Raw genomic sequence first — 7,565 nt, forward strand, 5'->3', positions numbered from 1 at the left:
TTGTATTCTCCCAAGAGCTTAGTACAGTGCTTTGCACAAAGTAAGTTCTCAATAAATAACAGTTGACTGATTCTGACTTCCAGGCATAGGCTCCTTCCCCTAGGCCATATTACTTCCTAGGTTTATGCTGTGCTAAGCACTATGTTAAGTACTGAGCAGTGTGCTAAGACTCCAGCTAGAGCAGCATGGCATGGTGGATAGAGCATGAGCCTGGGAGTCAGAAGGTTCTAATCCTGGCTCTGTCACTTGTCTACCCTGTGACCTTGGGCAAGTCACTTGACGTCTCTGTGCCTCAATCACCTCATCTGTAAAATGGGGATCGAGACTGTGAGTCCCACATGGAGCAAGGACTGTGTCCAATCTGGTTTGCTTGTATTCACCCCAGTGCTTAGTGCCTGGCACATAGTAAGTGTCTAACAAACACCAAAATTATTATTATTACTCCAGACTCCCCTAATACCACTTCCCCATCACCTTCTTTTCCTCCCCACCTCCTCTCAACAGTCTCCTTGCCCCGCATTGGGGATCTCTAGAGACTGTGATTTAATGAGAATGACTTCTTAATGGTAATGATGATGATAATAATTGTGGGAGTTTTTTCGGTGCTTGCTGTGTGTTAAGTACTCAGGTAGAGGCAGAACACAGTTCCCTTCCCACGTGGGGCCACAGTCCTGAGAGGGGCAGGGATTGAATCCCCATTTACGGAGGAAAAAACTCAGCCCCAAGTCACATGGTGGGCAACTGGCATAACCAGGATTAATAATAATTATGGTGTTAAGTGCTGCCTATGGGCCACGCACTGTTCTAAGCGCTGGATTAGAATCCAGGTTCTTTTTTTTTTTTCCAGGCCCGTGCTCTTTCTGTTAGGTCATGCTGCTTACCCCAAAAGAGGGGAAGGAGGCAGGGTTAGAGGGAAAGGGGCTCAGAGAAAATGATGCAAGGATTAAGCAACAGAAGAGAGAAGGGAATGTGCAGCAAGGGGTGCCCAGCGGAGAGAAGATAAAGTTGAGGGCAAGATGTTTACGGGAAGGAGCGGGGCTGAGGTACAGTGCTCTTTCATAAAGGATGGGGATTCTTGGGAGCTGGAGGAGAAGAGAAGAGATCCAGCCAAAGAAGGAGAGATGGAGGGTAGGCTGCAGGGTGGACTCCCCCAAGGAGGAGAGCCCTTAGGAGCTGGAGGAGAGGAGAAGGCATCCAGCAAAGCAGGAGGGATGGAGGGTGGACTGCAGGGTGGATTCCCCAAGGGGAAGGACATTAGGAGCTGGAGGAGAGAAGGCATTCAGCCAAAGCAGGAGGGTTGGGGGGTAGACTGCAGGCTGGATGCTCCAAGGGGGAGGGACCTTGGGAGCTGGACGAGAGGAGAAGGGATCCAGTCAGCGCAGGAGGGATGGAGGGTAGATTGCAGCGTGGACTTTCCATGAGGACAGGACCTTGGGAGGGTGGACACCTGGGCTCATTTTTGTGCCTGACACCGCAGGACTAGGAGAGGAGGGGAGCAGAGAGGAAGGAGGGAGGCAAGAGGAGGAGCAGGAAGCTAAAATAAGCTGAGGGATGGGGTCCTTAAAAGTGAGCAAGATGTCTGAAGCCCCGCCCGGAGCCCGCTGACCACAAACACCTCGGCCAAGGCACGATTGCCTCCTGCCTCGGCTCAGAGCCGCCCCAGGGAGAGAGGGGACTCAGCCCACAGGCCAAGACAGGGACACGGGGACTCCCTTGGGGAGTGACCCCTAGGAGGTGGTGCATGTGGCCGAGGGGGTGGGACCACTTCCTGGCCATGACCCCTCTTCCCTCCCTCTTCCCTTGACAGCCCCAGACAGAGGGGACACGGCGGGGCCGGAATTCCCGAGATCACCATGAGCCCGTTGTTGGGTAGAGATTGTCTCTATTTGTTGCCGAATTGTACTTTCCAAGTGCTTAGTACAGTGCGCTGCACACAGTAAGCACTCAATAAGTACAATTGAATGAATGAATGAATGAATGAATGACAAGTGGTGGAGCTGGAATGAGAACCCACCCAGGTACTCTGACTCCCAGGCCCGGGCTCTTTCCACTTAATCGCTGGGCTGAGATACGAGTTAATCAGGTGTGATACAGTCCCTGTCCCACAGTGAACAAGGGATTGAAATCCCCATTTTTGCAGTTTAGGAAACTAAGGCTCAGAGACTTGCCCAGGGTCATATCCGCCGGCACCTGTGAAGCCCGGTTTAGAGCCCTCTAGACTGTAAACTCGTTGTGGGCAGGGAATGTGTCTGGTTATTGTGGATGTTGTACTCTCCCAACCGCTTAGTATAATGCCTCTGCGTACGGGTAAGCGCTCAGTAAATATGAATTCAGTGAATGAGTGAAGGTCCTCTGGCTCCTAGGCCTGTGATTTTTTCCCAACAAGGGGGAGCTGCTTCTCATTTTTTTCTTGGGGCCAAAGGGAGTGACCTCTTTCTCCTGGGGCTTATTTGTGGGGTAGGGAGGGGTTATTGGGGCTGATGAAGAGGGAGGGGAGTCCTTGGGGGCCCAGCCGCAAAACCAGAGAAGCAATGTGGCCTAATGGAAAGCGCTTAACAAATGCTTGTTATTATTATTATTATTTCTATCCTGGGCTTGGGAGTCAGAGGACCTCACTTCTAATCTCAGCTCCTCCAGGTGTCTGCTCTGTGACCTTTGGACAAGTCACTTCTCTTCTTTTTTATATATATTTGTTAAGCGCTTTCTATGTGCCAGGCAGTGTAGTAAGGTCACAGTTTTTTAATCCCCATTCATTCGATCATATTTATTGAGCGCTTACTATGTGCAGAACACTGTACTTAAGCGCTTGGAATGTACGATTTGGCAACAGGTAGAGACCATTCCCTGCTCGACCACGGCTCACAGATGAGGCAACCAAGGCACAGAGAAGTTAACTGATGTGCCCACGGTCACACAGCAGACCAGTGGCGGGGAGCCGGCATTAGAACCCAGATCCTTCTGACTCCCAGGCTCATGCTCTGTCCCACTAGGCCAGACTGCTTTTTACCTCAGTCTAAAATGGGGATTAAGACTGTGAGCCCACATGGGAAGGGACTGCGTCCAACCTGATTCCTTGATCTATCAGAACGCTCCGTTCAGCGCCTGACACATAGAAAGCGCTTAACAAATACCATATCGCATGAGAAGCAGCATGGCTTCCTGGATAGATCACAGACCTGGGAGTCAGAAGGACCGGGGCTCTCCTCTCGGCTCGGCTGTGTGACCTTAGGCAAGTCACTTCACTTCTCTGGGCCTCAGTTACCTCCTCTGGAAAATGGGGATTAAGTGTGTGAGCCCCGTGTGGGACAGGGATTGGGTCCAACCCAATTACCTTCTGTCTACCTCAGCGCTTAGAACAGTGCTCGACGCAGATAAGCGCTTAGCAAATACCCAAAAAAAAACCCTGGGAAGGGGGTGATGTCACAGAGGACATCACAGAGAAGCAGCGTGGCTTAGTGGAAAGAGCCCGGGCTTGGGAGTCAGAGGTCATGGGTTCTATTCCCGGCTCCGCCACTTGTCTGCTGTGTGACCTTGGGCACATCACTTCACTTCTCTGGGCCTCGGTTACCTCATCTGCAAAAATGGGGATTTAAACATGTGAACCCCACGTGGGACAATCTGAGTACACTGTATCTCCCCCAGCGCTTAGAACAGTGCTCTGCACATAGTAAGCGTTTAACAAATACCATCATTATTATTATTATTAGGACCGTGCAGTCGAGGCGTGAGGCCGCCAGGGGGCGATGTATCATTTAGGTTCGCGGTTCCACTAACTGATAATAAGAGTTGGTATTTGTTAAGCGCTTACTATGTACAGATCACTGTTCTAAGCGCTGGGGTAGATACAGGGTCATCAGGTTGTCCCACGAGAGGCTCACAGTTAATCCCCATTTTACAGATGAGGTCACTGAGGCACAGAGAAGTTAAGTGACTTGCCCACAGTCACACAGCTGACAAGTGGCAGAGCCGGGATTCGAACCCATGACCTGAATCCCAAGCCCGGGCTCTTTCCACTGAGCCACGCTGCTTCTCGCATATCATTATTATTAATAATAATAATGCTATTATTCCTTTCAGAATTTATAGTCAATCAAACAATGGCATTTACCGAGCACTTACTCTATGCAGATTGGGAGAGTGCAATATAACAGAACCGGTAGACACATTCCCTGCCCCCACGGAGCTTTCTGTCTAGAGGAGGAGAATGACAGTAAAATAACTGATGGATATGTGGACATGTGCGGTGGGGCTGAGGATGGGACAGATAAATGGGGAAAATCCAAGTGCAAAGGCAACGCAGAAGGGAGAGGAAGTGGGGGAAATGAGAGTTTAGTCAAGGAAGGCTTCTTGGAAGAGATGGGATTTTAATAAGGTTTTGAAGGTGGCCCTAGTCTCCTCCCAACTGAAGGGTTGGGGAACTGGGGGGAAGGGGATTCACCAGTCTTGGCCACCAGTCCCTTTCCTCGCTTCTCTCCCCCCCCACTCCCCACCCCCGAGCTTGGAACCGGGAAAAACTCAAGAAGCAGCGTGGCTCAGTGGAAAGAGCACAGGCTTGGGAGTTAGAGGTCATGAGTTCTAATCCCGGCTCCACGGCTTGTCAATTGTGTGACTTTGGGCCAGTTACTTCACTTCTCTGGGCCTCAATTACCGCCCACCTGTAAAAATGGGGATTTAGACTGTGAGCCCACGTGGGACAACTTGATCACCTTGTATCCTCCCCAACACTTAGAACAGTGCTTTGCACATAGTAGGGCGCTCTGACAAATACCATTATTATTATATTATTGTTATCGGAATCAGTGTGGGAGCCATTTCAATCAATCCATAATCAGTAAGTATTTATTGAGCGCTGTGTGCAGAGCACTGGACTAAGCACTTGAGAGCATTTCCACTTGATTGCCTTTCTGGCCGTGGCGCTCTAAAGGTGTCGACAGGGTAAGTTTTCCCTACCTGCCTCCCTCCTAGGTCTCTGGATGTGCAGACGTGAGCATAAGTGTACGTGCGTGTGCACCTATGTGCCGATATGAGCATGCATTTGAGAGCAGCGTGGTTCAGTGGAAAGAGCCCGCCTTGGGAGTCAGAGGTCATGGGTTCATATCCCGGCTCAGCCACTTGTCAGCTGTGTGACTTTGGGCCAGTCACCTCACTTCTCTGGGCCTCAGTTACCCCACCTGTAAAATGGGGATTAAGACTGTGAGCCCCATGTGGGACAACCTGATCACCTTGTATCCTCCCCAGCACTTAGAACAGTGCTTTGCACATAGTAAGCGCTTAACAAATGCCATCATTATTATTATTATACGCTCAGGTATGTGTGTATGTATGTGTGTGGGTGGGGGGAAAAGGGGAGAGGGCGGCTTGGGATTTCCCTCTCTTGGAGTCCCGTGATTGGCAGCTCTCGGGCAGCTCTTCTCCTACTTCCCTCCCACTGTCTCCCAGGAAATCGGGGGTGTCAGTGTCAGTTCCCCACCTCCTTCCCTCTCACCTCTGTTCCTCACCCAGGGCCTTCGATGGGGAAGGAGGAAACCATAAGTCAGAGTGTGGGAAGGAGAGGGAGTTTGAAGTCACAGCCAGTCACCTGGAGCTGGGGCTCCAAAGGTTCTCGGGCGGCTCAGAGATATCCGGCAGTGGGGGCCCAAAGAAATCAGGCAGGGGGAAGGTGGAAATGAGCCGGGTGCCTTCTCCAGGCTAGATTTGGCTCCTAGAGCTGAGAGGCAACCCGGCGCGAGGAGGGGGTGAAGTATCGGGATTGAGTGATTCGATGGGATGGCAGGTTGGCAAGAGCCCCAGCCCGTGGGTGGAAAGGAAATCAGGGCAGGCAGCCAAAAATAAAACAGCAGGCAGTCAGAGCGTCCCGGACAGCAGGCCCGGAAAACGAGGGGGAGGCTGCGCCCCAGTAATAAAATAGCTTATGGATACGGACATATGGGTACAGGTTCTCTCCGAATTAACCATGGCGATCATCAGTGGTGTTTATTGTACTAAGTGCCCTGGGAGAGGATCAGTACAACAGAGCTGGCAGGCACGTTCCCCGCCCAGCTTCCAAGTCTTGACGGGTTTCCAGTCTAAAGGGGCATAAACAGCGATGGGTTTGAATACAACAGTCTGAAGCCACAAAATCTTAGCGTACCCATGTAATTCTTCCAGGGAGCAAGCAGCGTGACCTCGGTCTTTTTTCACGTGGAGGCAGGGGCAGGTTGAAATGACCTCAGGGCCATTGCCTCCACCCACCTAGACTCTAAGCTCTTTGCGGACAGGGAGTGTGTCCGTTTTCTGTTATATCATACTCTCCCAGTCGCTCAGTACAGTGGTCAGCACACAATAAGCGCTCTATAAATACGATTGAATGAATCAACTGTACCTCGACCTCACCTATCTCGCCGCGCGACCCTCCTCGCCCGCATCCTGCTGCTCTGGCCCGGGATGCGCCTCCCGCTCACGTGGGCCAGACCAACCACGCTCCCTCCTTCAAAGCCTTATTGAAGGCCCATCTCCTCCGAGAAGCCTTTCTGACTAAGCTCTTCCTCTTCTCCCACTCCCTTCGGCCTCGCCCTGACTGCTGCCTTCATCCATCCCAGCTCTGCCACTTGGCAGCTGTGTGACTGTGGGCAAATCACTTAACTTCTTCTGTGCCTCAGTTACTCAACTGTAAATGGGGATAACTGTGAGCCTCACGTGGGACAAACCTGATTACCCTGTCTCTACCCTGCGCTTTAGAACAGTGCTGCGCACATAGTAAGCGCTTAACAAATACCAGCATTATTATTCAGTCCCCCCCTTCCAGCCTCCTGGCGCTTATGGAAAAATTCTGCAGTGGTATTTACTTATTTCTATTCGTCTCCCCCTCTAGGCTGTGAGCTCGTTTTGGGCCGGGAATGCGCCCGTTTACTGGTATAGTGTACTCTCCCCGAGCGCTTAGCACAGTGTTTGCCCACCGTTGGCGCTCCATAAGTACGAGAGAATGAATGAATACGAATGGATGAATGGCCCCTCGGCGAGGTGCAGTCCCCGCCTGTGGCCACCAGGGGGTGTAGTCCAGCTACGGTAACTGACCATGCCCTTATATGGTCTGATGATGGTATTTATTCAGGGCTTACTATGTGCAAAGCGCTGTTAATAATAGTAATAATAATAATGGTATTTGTTAAAAGCTTAACTATGTGCCACGCACTGTACTAAGAGCTGGGGTGGATACGAGCAGATCGGGGTTGGACCCAATCCCTGTCCCACGTGGGGCTCACAGTCTCAAAACCCATTTTCCAGATGAGGGAGCTGAGGCCCAGTGAAGTGACTGGCCCAAAGTCACACAGCCGACAAGTGGCGGAGCCGGGATTAGAACCCATGACCCCTGACTCCCAGACCCGGGCTCTTTCCACTGAGCCACGCTGCTTCTAAGCACTGGGGAGGATACAAGGTGATGAGGTTTTCCCACATGGGGCTCACAGTCTTCATCCCCGTTTTACAGATGGGGTAACTGAGGCACAGAGAAGTGAAGTGACTTGCTGGAGGTCACACAGCTGACAAGCGGCAGAGCTGGGATTAGAACCCATGACCTCTGACTCCCA

Source organism: Ornithorhynchus anatinus, chromosome X5 (assembly GCF_004115215.2).
Source record: "Ornithorhynchus anatinus isolate Pmale09 chromosome X5, mOrnAna1.pri.v4, whole genome shotgun sequence".
In the NCBI taxonomy this organism is placed as follows: domain Eukaryota; kingdom Metazoa; phylum Chordata; class Mammalia; order Monotremata; family Ornithorhynchidae; genus Ornithorhynchus; species Ornithorhynchus anatinus.